This window comes from Lutra lutra, chromosome 13, assembly GCF_902655055.1.
Source record: "Lutra lutra chromosome 13, mLutLut1.2, whole genome shotgun sequence".
Lineage (NCBI taxonomy): Eukaryota > Metazoa > Chordata > Mammalia > Carnivora > Mustelidae > Lutra > Lutra lutra.
Window position 1 is genome coordinate 25,951,837 of NC_062290.1, and position 18,825 is coordinate 25,970,661.

The 18,825-nt window shown below is 40.1% G+C and overlaps 1 long non-coding RNA gene across 1 annotated transcript; it reads right to left on the minus strand.

Moving 5' to 3' along the window:
- Positions 1-245: 245 nt before the first annotated feature.
- LOC125083793 (uncharacterized) lies at positions 246-752 on the minus strand. Its single transcript, XR_007122373.1, has 3 exons — positions 726-752; positions 460-577; positions 246-331 (listed from the first exon to the last, which is right to left on the minus strand). It is a non-coding gene; the product is annotated as an uncharacterized LOC125083793 (long non-coding RNA).
- Between the last annotated feature and the right edge of the window lie 18,073 nt (positions 753-18,825).

An 18,825-nucleotide genomic window follows, 5' to 3' on the forward strand; every position in this document is an offset into this window, starting at 1 on the left:
CTGTTTGTATGCTCTCTTCCACAATTTACTTGCTACTTGAAAGGAAAAAAATGTTGCCATGGCAACATTATAACAAACAAGGCAGAATTGCATACAGATGAATCACGACTTCATATGCAAGACAAAGAAGCAAATGGTGGCCTATTAGGGCTGGCTCTATAAAGCTTAAAAATTACAGCCAACATTTTAATGAGACTTTCTTATTGTTTCTCATTTAAAAAATGAGGGACATACACAGGAGGATAGTAGCTGTGGGTTACATTTATTTCCATAATATTACTGCATGGGGGCATAGATCTGTGGCCTCAGTCCAACCTGTGGGCATCCCAGCCTTTTTGACAGGATAGATGGGGGTTGAGGTTGGTTTCATTCATACGTGTAGTCAAGGAGTTTACACACACACACACACACACATACACACACAGACGAGAAGAACATGACAAGAAACTGTCTTCTTACCAGGTTGAAAGTGCCAGGTATATACATCATTTCCCTCAGGCTGGGAGGCAGAGAGTGACATGTCTGTTCACATGCTTGTGCTGATCCTTCCCGAAGGACAGGAAAGCTTGAGAAGTATCTGCTTGAGGGCACAAATTTGAGTGTGATTGTGATTCTTTTTTTTTTTTTTAACTTTTTAATTTTTTTAAAATAAACATATAATGTATTATTAGCCCCCGGGGTACAGGTCTGTGAATCGCCAGGTTTACACACTTCACAGCACTCACCATAGCGCATACCCTCCCCAGTGTCCATAACCCCATGTGATTGTGATTCTTTGGAATCTTCTCTTTGGAGAAGAGAACTCTGAGTTCCATGAAGAGACACCATGTACAGGCCCCACAATCATGTACTAATATACTCTAAATTCATTGGTTTGGGCTATGATTAAATGTAATCCCTTGCTTGAAGTAGGCTATGTTCTGGAGCTAGGAAATCATTGTGGTGTGGCTTTTTTTGGATAAAATACCATTCTTTGTTACAAAGCTCTGAGTATTGATAGGATGCTCTTGGCTGTGAGTCTTAACCTTAGTGATTCTCATACTTGAACCTGCTTCAAAATCACCTGGAGGGCTTGCCAAAATATAGACTGCTGGGCCTGCTCCTATAATTTTTGAATTTGCATTTCTGACAAGATTCCAAGTGATGCTGATGGTTTTGGTGTAGGGCCCACAGTTTGAGAACTATGGCTTTACCCCAAAGTCACCTGATACAGAGTGTGGGATTATTGGTCTTACCGTTTCTTTTCCCCTTCCCACTAAGTGGCTGGGCAGTAATTCTGGAGGTCTTCAGTGAAGGAGAAGGCTGAAGCTGAGACTTCATTGTTTGAGATAGGTTTGACCAAGAGATTAAGAAAAGGACCCTCTTTAATCAGTTTCTAGGCAGTGCAAGAGGGACTATTTTCTGTATTTTTTCTGTAATGGAGGAATGTTGAGAATAGAGATGTCAGAATGTGCTACTTAGAGAATAGTTCTTGACCAGTAACAGGGGCACAAAATAAAGCTTATTAGAAATGCAAAATTTTAGACTTTACCTCAGACCTGCTGAATCAGAATTAGCATTTAACGAACTCCCCAGGTGACTTACATGCACGTGGATTTGAGGAGAACTGGTGTGAGAGACAGACTACCAATGCTGGGGTCAAGATGCCTGACTTTTAGCCCAAGTTCTGCCTCTACCCAACTCTATAGTCCTTAGTGGGCTTCAGTGAGGGGTAGGGGGAATTAGTGACCTACAAGTTTCCTGCCAGTTCTGGAGTGCTGTAATTGTGCCTCACAACCTGGCAAGTTTGGACTTACTTTGCCATTTCAGAAGGCTTCTGAGAAGTGTGGACCCCAGGGCCTCTGAGGTCACAGTAGTCTTTCCCCCTTTTGCCTCCCCTGTGAGCTGGTGTGAACCTGGGTAGGGTGGCGGAACACTCCCATGTGCCATGGACATGACCTCGTTCCATGTACCTGAATTCCTGGGAACCCAGTGTATAATCTCTTATTACGAATTATACTGTGAGCATCTGGGGAAAGAGCATCCAGTCTGAAAGCACTGTCTCATAAAAAACCCTTGTCCTGAGTAGCCTTTAGGCTACTTTAGGAAAACAGGTGTGTGGGCCTCTGTGCCTTGGCTGCAAATCTGGTAGGTCACATGATCACAGTACTTATCTTTCATACAGAAAACATCCCCAAACTAGTAAAATGCTATCTTTAAGGGATTTGGAGGTTTCTTCCATATCGAAGTGTTAAAATAAAACCACATGTATTTTCAGATTTGAAACATGAACAGGATGGATATCTGGTGGTCCAAATTAAGAAATAGGATTTCATATAGTAATATTTAATTTGTTTGATAGGATAAACTGTTTATAAAGACTTCAGAGATATCAGTTTTCATAGAAAACATATTTTCTTAAGGCCAGCTCTGTGGATGGCGCACTTACTCTATTTCAGTGCTCCCGGGGGTCGCATTTTATATTCCTTAAATAGTACAGCATCCTGGCTTTTTATTAATTTAAGCCCACTTTCTCCAAAATCTGTTCCATTGATTTAAGCATTTTTTGGCTGTGAGTTGTTCCCTTTTGCTATTGAAAGAGTATGATTTTTATTTTTATTTATTTATTTAAAGATTTTATTTATTTATTTGACACAGAGAGAGAGAGAGAGAGATCACAAGCAGGCAGAGAAGCAGGCAGAGAGAGAGGAAGGGAAGCAGGCTCCCCGGTGAGCAGAGAGCCCGATGCAGGACTACATCCCAGGACCCTGAGATCATGACCTGAGCCGAAGGCAGAGGCTTAACCCACTGAGCCACCCAGGAGCCCTGGAAGAGTATGATTTTTAGATGAAGTTTCTTTTGGTTGTCATTGAGAAAAAATTTTGGCGCATTTTTTGACTTGGTCTCATATTGGGGATGGGCGATTTGACCACGCATGACCCAAACCTTTCACTTCCCTTCAAGAGCAGTCATTTCCCCATATTCTTTTGTCCTCTGCCAGTTTGGTTTTCTATGGTCAAAAGATCTTTGTTTACAATTCTTGATTTGCATCCTTTGCCAGGCAGGTGGGAGGTATATCAGAGCAGTTTGCTGGGAGAAATGCTGGCCCTGAATGGAGACAGAGCCCTGGTGTTTGTTGAGGGAGAAAATGCTACAAAAATAGCAGAGTTGGGTTTTCTGTGGACTGGCTCAGGGTCAGAGGTGAAGGGAAAACTTATCCTTCATTGAGATTCTCTTAACCTGGAGCCTCAATGGTTTGTCCACACAACCATCTTTTGGGATGGAAGCTGGAATTATGAGAAGAGAGCCAGCTCTGTAGGCAGAATCTTGACCCCATTATTTTCATTCTGTTAGAGGAGCAGCTATTTCTGTTAAAACAATGTCAAATTTGTAGGGGAAGAGAAAAATTTCATTCTGCCTTTCAAGATTCTTTCGGCTGGTTTACGAATTAAATTGGCACGAGACAGATTAATAGGAGAAAAAAACTCCAAAGTTTTATTACTTGCACACAGAGGCCTAGTAATGAAATTGAGACCCAAAGAAATGAACAAGGCAGGCAGTTTTTATACATTTTAGGCAAAGAGACAATAAATTTGTGAGGAATTAACAGGGTAAAGAAAACAAATGTTTGGGAACTTAAATTAATAAGAAAACAATTTTAAAAGATTTTATTTATTTTTGAGAGAGAGAGAGAGAGAGAGCGAGCATAGCAGGACAGAGGGCCAGAGGGCCAGAGGGAGAAACAGGCTTCCCACTGAGCAGGGAGCCGGATGTGGGGCTCCATCCCAGGACCCTAGGATCATGACCTGAGCTGAAGGCAGAGGCCCAACCCACTGAGCCACCCAGGTGCCACTTATTAAGAAATTCTAATTGGAATTTGAGCTGAAGTAGTAGAATAGTAAAAAGTAACAATGGTTGTTTCCACCTATTTCTGGGCTTTAGAGTCTCTATCTCTGGGGATACCGTGTCTTTTACTTCTTAGTACAAGGGAGATACCACTCATATGGGACTTTTATATCCTGCTTTCAGGGGGAGAGAAGAGGGTCTGAGCATCCTTGTACCAGCTGTTTGCTAAGTAGCTTCAATTCAAAATAATCAATATACCATTGGTGCATTTTCGGACAGGCTGCCCTACAGATTCTAATAGTGATTTTGTTTATCAGAAGGGAGATTTTTGTTATTGCCTGCTCTTTTTTGTCAGCACTGTGTATAGGTCTTTCTTGTAAAGATAACTAGGATAGTCTTGCTTAAGAACTTGGAGGTTATGCAAAATGTATTGCAGCTTTGTTTGGAATAGCAGGACCCTGGAAATACCTCAAATACACAGTAATATGGAATTGCTTAGATTAATTATGGCATATCCATATCAGGAAATATACAGCCTTAAAAATATATTGAATAAACAAAACAAGAATGCAAGGCATATCTCTATATATTGGTATGACGTATCTCCAAGATAGAAAGTTAAGGGTGAAAAAGTAAGAACCACGGGATGGTAAGAACAGAGTGTATGGTAAGCCTTTGGAGGAAAGGGACAGTATGTGCTTGATTACCTGAATATGTATATATACACAGGTATATAGACATAGAAATCTCTGGAAGGATGCAAAAGAAACTGATAGCACAGGTTGCTTCTATGGGAGAGGTAAGCTTGGGAGACAGACTCTATTTCCACAGGATACTTTTTTTTTCTCCTTGAAATGTTTTTCTTTGTGCATTACACATTTAAATAAACAACCAAATAACCAAATTGAGAGATAAGCAAATCTCTCTGCAGAGGAGGAGCGAAGGGCAATATAGCTGCAGCATGCACCTGGGGGCTTTGTGGAGGAGGTGTGCCCCAGCTGGCCCTGCTGCGGCTCCAGCTGGCTGTTGAGTCACAGACACCACCCTCCCACCCCTGAACGGCCTGCACCTCGCTCCCCAGGCTAGCTGGCCCCGTGCGGACCAGAGCTTTGCCTCTTAAGTTCTCTCTGATGGCCACGTGGAGGAGGGTTGCTAATTGACGAAGGTTTTGGGGGTGGGCTGATGAAAGCCTCACAGAGGCGTGCTCTGCCAAATGTCTTCTTCTGTCCCGCTCGATGGCGGGACCCTCAAGCCATTCATTTTCCATTTATGAAAACACTGGGGTGGATTTAGTTTTTCCTTTGGGAAACACAAAACCACACAAAGAGTGTGTGTGTCAATCTTCTTTCAGAATAGTGGGGCATTTGAAACCGGTGCTGCAGCTGCGAGGACTGTTTCAATCTCAAGCATTTCGTTTTCTGAAAGCGCTTTAAAAAGAGGCTGAAGAGAAATCTCTCGGCACTTTTGGAAATGGATGATTTTGAAAGCCTGTATTTATCTGCCCTTCGTAAAAAATTGATTCCTCTTGGGCAGAACTTCCTGACCTTTTTACGTCAGGGTGCACAGAAAATGACATTATTTGAAGGATATTTGGGCTAAAACTGGAGGGAATTTGAGAGCATTTCAAAGAGATGCCTCATAAAGATGTTTATTTAAAAAATTAGTGTTTTTTTCTGGTTATAGAATTATGATAAGAATATATATATATATATATATAAAATATTAGAGAAGATATGTATTTTTAAAACTTTCAAATAAAATCTGTTTAAAACTTTAAATGGAAAAAATTGAGCTTGTTTCAATGAATATAACTTTTTCTTTAGAAAAAGATTTATTTATTTATTTGACAGAGAGAGGACACAAGGAGGGGGGAAGGGGCAGAAGGAGAGGGGGAAGCAGACTCCTAGGTGATCATGGAGCCCCATGTGGGGCTCCATCCCAAGATCCTGGGATCATGACCTGGGATCATGACCTGAGATGAAGGCAGACTTAACTGACTGAGTCACCCAGTAGCTCCTAACTTTTTCTTTAATTATGGAAAAATTTCATATGTATACAAATAAAGAGAATAGTTTATTACCAACTCCCCTCCACATATTCAGGACCTAGACTAAACATCAGCACTTTCTTTTCAGTTTTCATCCATTCTATCCCCCCACCCCTTTTTAAAGGCCCACTCCAGGCTTCATTTTTATTTTATCTGAAAATACTTCAGTATAAATCTCTAACAGATGGGACTTAAAATAATAATTATGATACTAGGGGCGCCTGGGTGGCTTAGTGGGTTAAGCCTCTGCCTTCAGCTCGGGTCATGATCTCAGGGTTCTGGGATCAAGTCCTGCATCGGGCTCTCTGCTCTGCGGGGAGCCTGCTTCCTCCTCTCTCTCTCTCTCTGCCTGCCTCTCTGCCTACTTGTGATCTCTCTCTGTCAAATAAATAAAATCTTTAAAAAAAAAATCATGATACTATTATTATTTCCAATAAATTAGAAACAATTTCTCAGTATTATCTGATACCTAGGCCAGGTTCATTTTTCTTCATGTGTTTCAAAAATGTCTTTTTATTGTTGATCTGTTTGAGTCAAGATCAGAACAAAGTTTGCAATTGATTAATACGTCTTTTAGATGTCCTTGCATCTATAACACAGATGTTGCTTTTTTGGCATATATGAAATTTTATTTATTCACAAATTACACCCTCTGTATTTTCAAAAATACTTCCACTGAGATATTTCACCTGACGTTATTGGCTAAAAAATGATCCCTCCTACCTCCACCAAAGTGTCACGTCCTAATTCCTAGAACCTGTAACTGTTACTTTATATGGAAACAGGGTGTTTACAGATACAACAAAGTTCAGGTTCTTTTTTTTTTTTTTTAAAGACTTTATTTATTTATTTGACAGAGAGAGAGAGAGACAGCGAGAGAGAACACAAACAGGGAGAATGGGAGAGGGAGAAGCAGGCTGCTTGCAGAACAGGGAGCCCGATGTGGGGCTTGATGCCAGAACACTGGGATCATGACCTGAACTGAAGGCAGACACTTAACGACTGAGCCACCAGGTGCCCCTGAAGTTAAGGCTCTTGAGATGGAAAGATTATTCTGGATTTATCAGAGTGGGAGTTGAATGCAGTCACATGGAGCCTTATAAAGGTGAGGTGGAGGGAGATTTGACACACACTGATGGCTATAAGAGGGTGGCACAGAGAGAGATTTGAAGATGCTGACCTATTGGACCAATGCAGACACTAGCCAAGGAAAGCCAGAAGCTAGATGCCACCAGAAGCTGGAAAAGGCAATGAATAGGTTCTTCTTAGATTTTGCAGATTGACACCATGATTTTGGCTCAGTGATACTAACTTTGGATTTCTGGCCTCCAGAATGGTCAGACAACTTTTTTTTTTGTTGTTGTTCTAAGCCACAAAGTTTACCAAAAGTGGTAATTTGTTTCAACAACCACAGGGAACTAATACACTTGCTAAACAATTCACCCATTTGAAATATACAATTCGATAGTTTTTGCATATGTGCAGAGTTGCATACCCATTATCACAGTCAATTCTGGATCATTTCACCACTCCTCAAAGAAATCCTATATCTGGTGACCATCACCCCCATTATCTCTATTTCTCTTAGCCTTAGGCAACTATTAATCTACTTGTTGTCTCCATAGATTCACCTATTCTGGACATTTCATATAAATGGAATCATATAATATGTGGTCTTTTTTATCTGGCTTCTTTCACTTAACTTAATGTTTCCAAGGTTCATCCATGTTGTGGCATGTGGCAGTACTTCATTACTTTTTAAAAAAGATTTATTTATTTATTTTAGAGAGGGAGAGAGAGATCATGCGCATGTGTGTGTGAACATAGGGGAGGGGTAGAGAGAGAGGTAGACGATCTCAAGTAGACTCCCCACCAAGCACTAAACCTGGGAGGCTCCATCTCACAACCCTGAGATCATGACCTGAGCCGAAACCAAGAATCAGACATTCAACTGACTGAGCCACCCAGGCACCCAACTTCATTCCTTTTTGCAGCTGAAAAAAAGCATAACTTTGTAATACCATTTTATAAGCTTAAAATGTGAGAAAATCCTGGTCAGTCCTTTTTTTTTTTTTTAAGATTTTTATTTATTTATTTGACAGATAGAGGTCCCAAGTAGGCAGAGAGGCAGGCAGAGAGAGAGAGAGGAGGAAGCAGGCTCCCCGCTGAGCAGGAAGCCTAATGCTGGGCTTGATCCCAGGACCCTGGGATCATGACCTGAGCCGAAGGCAGAAGCTATAACCCACTGAGCCACCCAGGCACCCCTCAAGCCTTTTTTTTTTTAAGTGGAAATCTTTTAAGAAATATCAGTAGTCACTATTGAAAAACTTTGTACAAGCCAGTAATTAATGTTTAATCTATTTTTATAGATATTCTAAAATGTACCATGGTTGAAATTATACTTAAAGAATGTAACGTTCTTTCCTCTCATTGACAAATTTGGTGTTGGAATTTCTTGTGATAATGTGAGTGAATTTCGAGTCCAATAGAAGTTTTTCATAGCAAGTGTTTCAGGATCATGATGAAGCTGTTATGGCTTGGACACCACTAAGATGAATTAGTGGCCTCACATGGGCATACGCACAGGATAGATATGAAGACAAACATGAGAGGCACACCTGAAACTGGTGTGCCAGCAGCCTTCGCTCAGCCTTCTAAGACCTGCTGCGCGTATGCCCCACTTCTTCCCCAGCAGCTGCAGTAGCCCTTGATCGTGGCAGAGGTGGGCTGCTGAAATGCCAGATGGTTATTTCCTTGGTCTCTCTCAGCCTGTCATGATGGAACAAAGAGTCAGGATGTCCCTCGTGTCCCTCATTGTGCTCATTCCATCAGAACCCGCTCCCCTGGGGCTGCTTTTTGAGGACCCAGACCAGATTGCTCCAAGTCAGAGGTGTCCAGCAGCATACTGTGACCCACTCATGGTTTGCACTTCAGCACACCTGTTGTAAAACGTGGCCATGAGCATATGAGTCCAGTTTGTGATGGGAAATGGCAGGAAGGCACATAGAATCACCCCTGGTTTTTCAGTCTTGGTGAATTTGTACCAGCCAGTAATTGCTATGAGCCTCTCATTTCTCTTCTTTTTGAACATTTGTCTCTTATGGTTATCTCATCTTTGCATTAATGTATGTTGGACATTTGGGAAACAGATAAATTGTTACATTAGATCATAGATCTTCTGATTAAGAAGAATCCAAGGAGCTTAATCTGAGGAAGCCCACCTTCCTGAGGGTCCAGGTGATGAGGTCATGGACTTTAAGCTGATGATACAATGTGATGAGATTCTGCAGGCCTTGGAAGGTAGTAAGTGTATTTGCGTTCTGCTGAGATGCAAATTATTGTGGCTAGATGGTGGAATGTCTCAAAAAAATAGTTTTCATCAATTCCTTTCCTTCCCGTGTGCGCATGCAACTCCTCCAAAAAGAGATGGGTATTTTCCCCCTCCCTTGAAAGTGGGATGGTTCTATGATTCTGTTGACCAATAGAAGCCAAAGTGATGTTCTAAAATTTATGTAGGGAGGTGCCTGGGTGGCTCAGTGGGTTAAGCCTCTGCCTTCAGCTCAGGTCATGATCTCAGGGTCCTGGGATCGAGCCCCGCATCGGGCTCTCTGCTCAGCAGGGAGCCTGCTTCCCACCCCCCCTCCCTGCCTCTCTGCCTACTTGTGATCTCTGTCTGCCAAATAAATAAATAAAATCTTTAAAATTTATATAGGAATATGAAGGCCTGAAACATTCAAAACAATGTTGAGAAAGTAAATAACATAAAATAAAATATTGAAGGACTCACATGACCTGATTTCAAAGTACACTTTAATTTTGTAATTAATTAACAATTAGTACTTTATGATGATCTTGAAACACTTGCTATGAAAAACTTCTATTGGACTTGAAACCCATTCACATTATCACAAGAAGCTCCAACATCACATTTGTCAATGAGATCAAAGAATGACACTTAATTCCTATTGGTGTAGGAATAGACATATGACGGCATGTGGGTGGCTCAGTCAGTTAAGCATCTGCCTTTGGCTCAGGTCATGATCCCAGAGTCCTGGAATCGAGCCCTGCCTCAGGTTCTTTGCTCAGTGGGGCGTCTGCTTCTCCCTCTGTCCCTGACCTCTCTTTCACTCTCTCCTTCAAATAAATAAATAAAATCTTAAAAAAAAAAAAAGAATAGACAAATGGACCAGAATAGAGAGTTCAGAAATGGACCCATGCATATGTGGCTAATTAATTTTTACAAAGATACCAAAGTAATTCAGTGGAGAAAGAATAATCTTTTCTACAAATCATGGAATTGGGTAAATATGTGAGAAAAAGGAATCTCAATCCCTATCTCATACCATACATACAAAATTAACTAAAGATGGATCACAGACTGAATGTAAAGGACACAACTACAAGGTTTTTTAAGAAAACATAGGAGGGGGTGCCTGGGTGGCTCAGTCGGTGAAGCGTCTGCCTTTGATTCCAGTCGTGATTCTGGGATCCAGCCCCACATTGGGCTCCATATTGAGCAGGAAGCCTACTTCCTCTTCCTCTGCCCCTCCACACTCATTCTCTCTCTCTCCTTTCTTTTTGTGTCTCCTAAATAAATAAAATCTTAAACAACAACAACAACAAAAACCACAGAAAAAAATATTCTCAAACTTGGACAGCTTAACATTTCTTAGAGAAGACACAAAAAACACCAAAACCTTAATGTATTGCACATTGTGAAAAATTTAAAAAATGGCTTATAAAAGGTACTATTAAAAAAACAGTGGCTCCTGGGTGGCTCAGTCGTTAAGCATCTGCCTTCAGCTCAGGTCATGATCCCAGGGTTCTGGGATCGAGCCCCACATCAGGCTCCCTGCTAGGCGGGAAGCCTGCTTCTCCCTCTCCCACTCCCCGTGCTTGTGTTCTCTCTCTCGCTGTTGCTCTGTCAGATAAATAAATAAAATCTTAAAAAAAAAATGAAAGGCAATCCACACATGGTGGGAGTTGGGGTGGAGATGCATCTGAGTAAGGACTTATATCCAAATATATAAGAAGTTCCTACAAATCCATAACAAAATAAAAACTATGCAATAGAGATGACCAAAAGTCTTGAATGGACATTTCATAAAAGAATTTATAAAAATGGCCACTAAGCACATGAAACGTTGTATCAGGAAATACAAATTAAAATCACAGTGAGTTACCACATAATCTTTAGAATATCTAAAATTAAAGTCTGACATGGGGTGCTTGTGTGGCTCAGTTGGTTAAGTGGTTGGACTCTTGATTTTGGGTCAGGTCAGGATCTCAGGGTCCTGGGGTCAAGCCCCGGGTCACACTCAGTGGGGAGTCTGCCTTTCTCCTTCTGCTCCCCACCCCCTGCAAGCTCGCTCTCTCTAAAATAATTAAAAAAAAATTAAAATCTGACAACACAAATGTTGGCCAGTGTGTGGAGCAACAGAAATTCTCATAGTGTGCGGGTGAACTATGGATTACAAATTGTCATAGTTCTGTTTCTTAAAATGTCAAATGTGCACCTACATACACGACTCAGCAATTCTACTCTTAAATATTTACCCAAGAGAAATAAAATTATATGTCTGTAACAAGACTATGTAACAATAGTCGTACCAGGATATTTATAGTAGTTTTATTCGTAGTAGCCCAAACCTGAAAGCACCCTAAATGTCTGTCAACCGGAGATTGGGTTAACAAATTGTGGTGAAGTTATGCAATGGGATACTGTTAAGCAGTAAAAAAGAGGTTACTACTGATACATATACAATCACATGGGTAGATCTCAGATACATTATATTGGTGAAAGAGGCTAGACCCAGAGAGTGCCTACTGCATGATGCCATTTCTATAAAGCCGAGGACCTAGCAAAACCAGATCTATGATAACGGGAATCAGAATAGAGGAGGGTAAGCTGCGAAATGACTGGGTAGCATAAGAACTTTCTGGGGTAATGGAGACATTCTCTATCTTGATGGTGATGATTACGTAGGGTGTATATGTTAGCAAAACTCATTAAATTATAAACTTAAGATATGTGCATTTTACTCTGTGTATATTTTGCCTCAATTAAAACATTGTACATGTAGAAAAGCTATGTGGATTAGTGTTTCCTCTGCCTCATCAACTAGGTCTTAGTTCAGATATCACCTCCTCAGACAGACCTGCCCTGACTGACTATGGTTGCTTTCTCCCTCAGGCTATATCATATAACTCACTTTTATTTTCTTCCTAGTGCTTATCTGTCCCCAAAAGCACATTTAAAACGTGGGAGCTCTGTCAGTTCCCAGTACAGTGTAAGTTCTATGAGAACAGGGACTGTGTGTGTTTTGTTCACTGCTTTATCCCTGGAACCTGGCATGTTGGATTTGCCCAGTAAATTTTTGTTGTTTTTCAATGAATAATGGCCACAAAGGGCAGAAAAATCAAACCAATATAGATTTTGTTTGTAGAACATGAGACAGCATACAAGGAAGCTTATCGTCATCAAAGTTACTGATCATCCGGTTCTCCTGCTCCTTCAATAAGCATTTGCTAGGTGCCTTTTGTGTGCAGTGTGCTGATGACTTGCATACGAAGGTAAATAAAACCAGAGTATTAGTGAGACTGAGACAGGCTGGGTACTAGAAGTGGGGCAGCCTCCTTGAATCCCCACATATTTTGGGACATCTATCTTTAGGTCTGTTTTACAGAGGAATAAAATGAATCTTTGTTTCAAGAGTAGTAACTTCCTGTTAAAGCTTTAGAGCTGAAGAATGAGACAACCCAAATCAGGGCCTCCCAGAGACTAGTTTGGACCTCCTATCACGGGGCAATAGGGGTCTGAGCCGTGGGAAGGAAGAAGAAATGATGGATGAGAGATATTTCACCCACAATAATAGCTTTTATTGTATGTTTTCTACAAGGGAAGTCAGACTGTGGCTGCTAAGTTTTGTTTTTTGTTTTTGCTTTTGTTTTTTGTTTTTGTTTGTTTGCTTTAAGAGACGTTCTTTTAAAATTGTTTTGTGAGATTTATTGGATCACCAGGCAACTTGTGCTTATGGAAGAACTTTAGGCAGATGTTTTCAGACATTACTCATTGATTGATTGATTGCTTCTGAAAGAGTCTATTAAATAGAACATTATCTGGAAAACAAGTTTCTTCTGCCCTCACAGCCACTCTCTCCCAGAAACCAGAACCTATCCCTTCTAGCTGATTACACTACCTACCTTTTCCCCAAGCACTTCCTGATCATGGACAGTTCACACATTTCCTTCCTAGGAGACCCTTGGGACATAAATAGACACAACCCAGCTTGGGTGACATTTTGAACAACACTTTCAGGAAGTAAACAAACAGCTGGTCTCTGAGTCCATGAGGCAAAAGTAAAAGGAAGCAGATTTATATTTCAACAGGGACAACAGAGGCTTGACATAAATGACAACTGTCTCATTCTAGATTTCCTTAATTGGTCTTAAAAAGAGGAGTAGACTAGGAAACTATGTGTGGAATGATTTGGTTTATATTTCTGCCTAGAAGCAGAGAAGAGATTTATGACTTCTTTATTTTTTTAAGTTTCTTTATTTTTGGATTATGAAAGTGATACTTGTTCATTGTTTCAAATTTGGACAATATAGAATGACATATAAAAGACAGTGTTTTTCATAATCCCATAACCTGCTACCCAGTCATGGCCACTACTAACAGTTTGATGTATTTTATTGCTACATATACACACATATATGTATATATATGCATAAACATGTATATATGTATTTTATTGCTATTTATGCATATCTATGCACATATATATATACACACACACACAAACACAGTGTATATATAATTTTGCATCTCGATTTCTTTCACTTAGCATCTTCCCACATTATTAAATATATCCTAAAGCCCATTTTTAATGGCTATATAGTAATATCTTATAAGAATATATTATAATTACTCTTACTATTTTCTTATTTGTGTTAATTTAGGTCATTTACAATTTGTCAACATTATAAATAAAAGCTGAGATCAAAGCTTCAAATGTAAATCTCTCTCTACATTTCTGATGGCTGTCTTGCAATAGATCCCCCTAGAGCAATCCTCCTTGTAGAGTGATGCCCTAACCACCTTCATCAGAAACAGATATAAATGCAATCGGGGGTCCCACCCCAAACCTGCAGACTGAATCTCTGACTTTAGAGCACAGGAATCTGCCCTTTAGAAAAGCTCTTGATGCTTTTAGACAGAGTAAAGGTTTTGACCCATTGCTCTAAGAGGAACTACTGTATAGAAGGCTATGTGTATTTAAATTTCAGTTTCTTGACATCCATGTCAAATTGCTTTCCTAAAGTCTCGTGCACTTGACGTGCCCACCAGAAGCCAGCTTACGAGGGTGCTCAGCTTACCATTCTTGAAGAACAATTTGGTGAACTTGATAGGCACAATGGTGGCTTCATGAGATTTTTTATGGATGTGTTATTTAATTATTTTTGTTCAGTTAATTTCAGTTTTTCCACAGTTACTCTAAAGTTTTTCCCACTTATAGTTTTAGAACTAGTTCTATGAAATTCCTTGATGGTGTTTTGTTCTTTGAACCCATTGATATATTTGTATTCCTCATATCTTATGTACATTTCTCACATTTATTCTCATACAAATATAAGTGCCATGAACACGTGTACTTTTGGTCTAATGTGTTCCTGGTTGTATTACCAGCCCTATAATAGTGCTAGACACAAAAGATTCTCAAGAAACCTTTTTCAAATGAATAAATAGGTGACAACTATATATGTTTCCTTTTTACCATTAACACATACACACACATGCACCAGCAAGACTAGGTTCTTTTACTCCGTAATCATACTTGATGATTTTTAAAAAATTTTTCAAAAATATTTTTTCTTTTTGCATTGTAATTCCAGTATACTTAGCAAAATAGTAATTCAACAATTCTATACATTACTCAGTGCTCATGATGCTAAGTAAACTCTTAATCCCCTTCACCTATTTCACCTGTTCCCCCACCTGCTTCCTCTCTGATAACCATCAACTTGTTCTCTAGAGTTAAGAGTTTGTATTTTTTTTTAAAGATTTTATTTATTTATTTGAGAGAGAGTGAGAGTGAGAGAGATCACTCGCCACTAAGCAGGGAGCCAAATGCAGGGCTTGATCCCAGCATCCTGGGATCATAACCTGAGTCAAAGGCAGTTGCTTAAGGGACTGAACCACCCAGGCACCCCTCATTGATCTGTTCTATGTTTTTTTTGTTTCTATTTTATTTTATATGTTTGCTCTAATCTTTATTATTTCCTTCTATTAGTTTGGGGTTTTGTTTGTTCATTTGTTTTTTTCTAGCTCTTTTAGGTATAAGATTAGGTTGTTTATTTGAGATTTTTTTGCTTCTTGAGGTAAGCCTGAGTTGCTATAAACTTCCCTCTTGGAACCACTTTTGCTGCATTCCAAAGATTTTGGAGCACTGTGTTTTCATTTGAATTTGTCTCCATGTATTTTTTGATTTCCTGGTTGATTTCTTGATTGACCCACTCCTTGTTTAGTAGCATATTAGTTAACCTTTATGAATTTGTGTTCTTTCCAGGTTTTTTCTTATAGTTGACTTCTTGTTTCACAGTAATGTGGTTAGAAAAGATGTATGGTATGACTTGGATCTTTTTGAATTTGTCAAGGCTTGTTTTGTGACTTAATATGTGATCAATTCTGGAGAATTCCATGTACAGTTGAAAAGAATGTGCTGTTTTAGGGTGGAATGTTCTGAATATATCTGTTAGATCCATCTGGTTCAATGTGTCATTCAAAGCCACTGTTTCCTTGTTGATTTCCTGTTCTGATGATCTATCCATTGATGTAAGTGGGGTGTTAGGGCCCCCTACTATTACTGCATTATTATCAGTTCTGTTATGTTTGTTAATCAGCTGCTTTATGTATTTGGGTGTTACCATGTTGGATGCATAAATATTTACAATTGTTATAGCTTCTTGTTGGATTGCTCCCTTTATGGTAATAAAGTGCCCTTCTTTGTCTCTTGTTACAGTCTTTGTTTTAAAGTTAATTTTGTTTACTACCCAGGCTTTGTTTTCACTTTCATTTGCATGATAAATGCTTTTCCATCCCTTCACTTTCAATCTGCATGTGTCTTTAGGTTGGAAATGAATATCTCGTAGGCAGCCTGTAGATGGGTCTTACTTTTTTATTCATTCCATTATTCCGTGTCTTTGATTGGAGCATTTAGTCTATTTACATTCAAAGTAAGTATTGATATGTATGTACTTATTGCCATTTTGTTACTTGTTTTATGGTTATTTTTGGAGTGCTCCTGTTTCTTTTTCCCTTGCTCTCTTCTCTCACATTTTGCTGGTTTTCTCTAGTGGAAGTTTCGCATTCCTTTTTCTTTTCTTTTCTTTTCTTTTTTTTTTTTTAAAGATTTTATTTATTTATCTGACAGAGAGAAATCACAAGTAGGCAGAGAGGCAGGCAGAGAGAGAGGAGGAAGCAGGCTCCCTGCTGAGCAGAGAGCCCGATGCGGGGCTCAATCCCAGGACCCTGGGATCATGACCTGAGCCGAAGGCAGCGGCTTAAGCCACTGAGCCACCCAGGCGCCCCTCGTATTCCTTTTTCTATATTTTTTGCATATATATTACTGGTTTTTGATTTGTGGTTGCATATAACAACTGCAGATAGCAGTCATCTTAAACTGATTGTCACGTAAGTTTGAACCTGTTGTTTACTCCACTCCCTCCTATGTTTTAGGTATATGGTGTCATACTTTACATCCCTTTATTTTGTGAATCCCTTCACTGATTTTTATGGATATACTTAGTTTTACCTCTTTTGTGCTTCTTACTTTCCCTACTCCTACTTATGGTCTTTCCTTTCCCCTCAAAGAGTCCCCTTTAACATTTTTTGGTAGGGCTGGTTTTGTGGTCAGAAATTCCTTTAACTTTTATTTGTCTGGGAAACTCTTTATCTTTCCTTTTATTCTGAACTGTATCCTTGCTGGATAGAGTATTCTTGGCTGCAGGTTTTTTTCTTTCCTTTTCTTTTTTTTTTTTTTTAATCTTTCAGCACTTTGAATATACTGTGCCACTTCTTTCTGGCTTGCAAAGTTTCTGCTAAAAAATTTTCCAGATACCCTATATGGTTTCCCCTTGATTATAAACTGTTTTCTCTTGTTGCTTTAAAAATTGTCTTTATCACTACTTTTTGCCCATTTTAATTACTGTGTATCTTGGTGTGGACTTCCTTGGGTTGATTTTATTGGGGGCTTCTCTGCCTCCTGGATCTGGACTTCTGTTTCCTTCCAGATTTTGGAAGCTTTCAGCTCTTATTTCTTCAAATAAATTTTCTGCCCACTTTTCTCTCTTTTTTTCTTCTGGCATCTCTATAAGGCAAATGTTATTATACTTGATGGTGTGGCTGAGTTATTATTATTATTATTATTTTCCCTCTTTCTGTTCAGCACAATTGCTTTACATGACTCTGTCCTCTAGGTCACCAGTCTGTTCTTCTGCTTCCTCTAGTCTGCTATGTATTCTACCCAGTGTATTTTTAATTTGAGTTATTGAGTTATCTCTGGTTCTTTTTTTTTTTTTTTTAAGATTTATTTTATTTATTTGACAGAGAGATCACAAGCAGGCAGAGGCAGGCAGAGAGAGAGGAGGAAGCAGACTCCCTGCTGAGCAGAGAGCCCGATGCAGGGCTCGATCCCAGGACTCTGAGATCATGACCTGAGCCGAAGGCAGAGGCTTAACCCACTGAGCCACCCAGGCGCCCCATCTCTGGTTCTTTTTAATGCTGTCTCTTTGTTAAGGGTCTCATTGAGAACCTCCACTCTTTTTTTCAGCTCAGTGAGTATCTTTATGACAGTTACTTTAAATTCTCTGTCAGGCATGTTACTTATCTCTCTTTTGTATAGTTCTCTTGCTATGATTTTTTCCCCCCTGTTCTCTCATTTGGGACACATTCCCTGTCTCCTCATTTTGTCTAACTCTCTGTTTCTGTTTCTCTGTTTTAGGAAAGTCAGCTATGTCCCGCTCTTAAAAGTAGTGGCCTTATGAAGAAGAAGTCCAACAGTGCCTTGTAGTGCAACATCCCCTCTTCACCAGAATCTGGTGCTTCAGAGTTGTCTTCCTATGTGTGTTGCATGGGACCTACTGTTGTGGCTGAGCTGCTTTGTTTTCATTCCAGTCATTTGCAATGGCTCTCTTTGCCTATTATGGGCAGGGCTTGGTCCCTTGTCATTAGTGGGACAGTTTGGGGCTGCCTTGGGCTTCAGTTGGGTCAGACGAAGCATTTACCGTAGATGTAGTAACACCAAACTGCAGGAGTCTTTCCTTGTGTTGTCCTCTGAGAAGATTTTGTTGGTGGGTGGGACTTGTGGTCAGACCAAATGGCTGCTCCTAGGCCACTGCTAAGGCCACAGTCAGACTGGTGTGTGTGGTTATCTTCCCTTTTTCCTGGGGCAGGAGTCACTTTGGAGTAGTGCCAGCCCTTAGTGTGGGGCTGCTAACTTATTGCCAGGCTTGTGGCATTGCTTTGGGTGGGTTCCCAGCAAAGGTGGATTAAAGGGAGTGAGTCTATAGAGAAGCGGGGGTGTGAGGCATAGGGTGTTAGTAAGGTTTGCATGAATCTGCTGTGGGAGGAGCCTTGAGGCCGAGGCCTGGCTGGAGGGGGCATGTCCACAGGAGAATGTGGGGGTGTGGTTTTTTGCTGTTTGCAAACTAAGTGGAGAGCATTGACACCCCTCTGGTTCCTACAGGTGGGTGTCTGTGTGTCTAGTTTGGTGGATGGGGGAGGGAAATGGCACCCTCTAGTTCCGCTGTTCCTGGAGAAATCTCCCAAGATCCCTGCCCCTCTAGCACATGTTCTGAAATTAGTAAACAAATCTCACTATGGTATACCATGGGCATTTTTCAAACTATTCCTTCTGTGCTGTATCTCCACAGGCTGCTTGTTGTGATGTCTC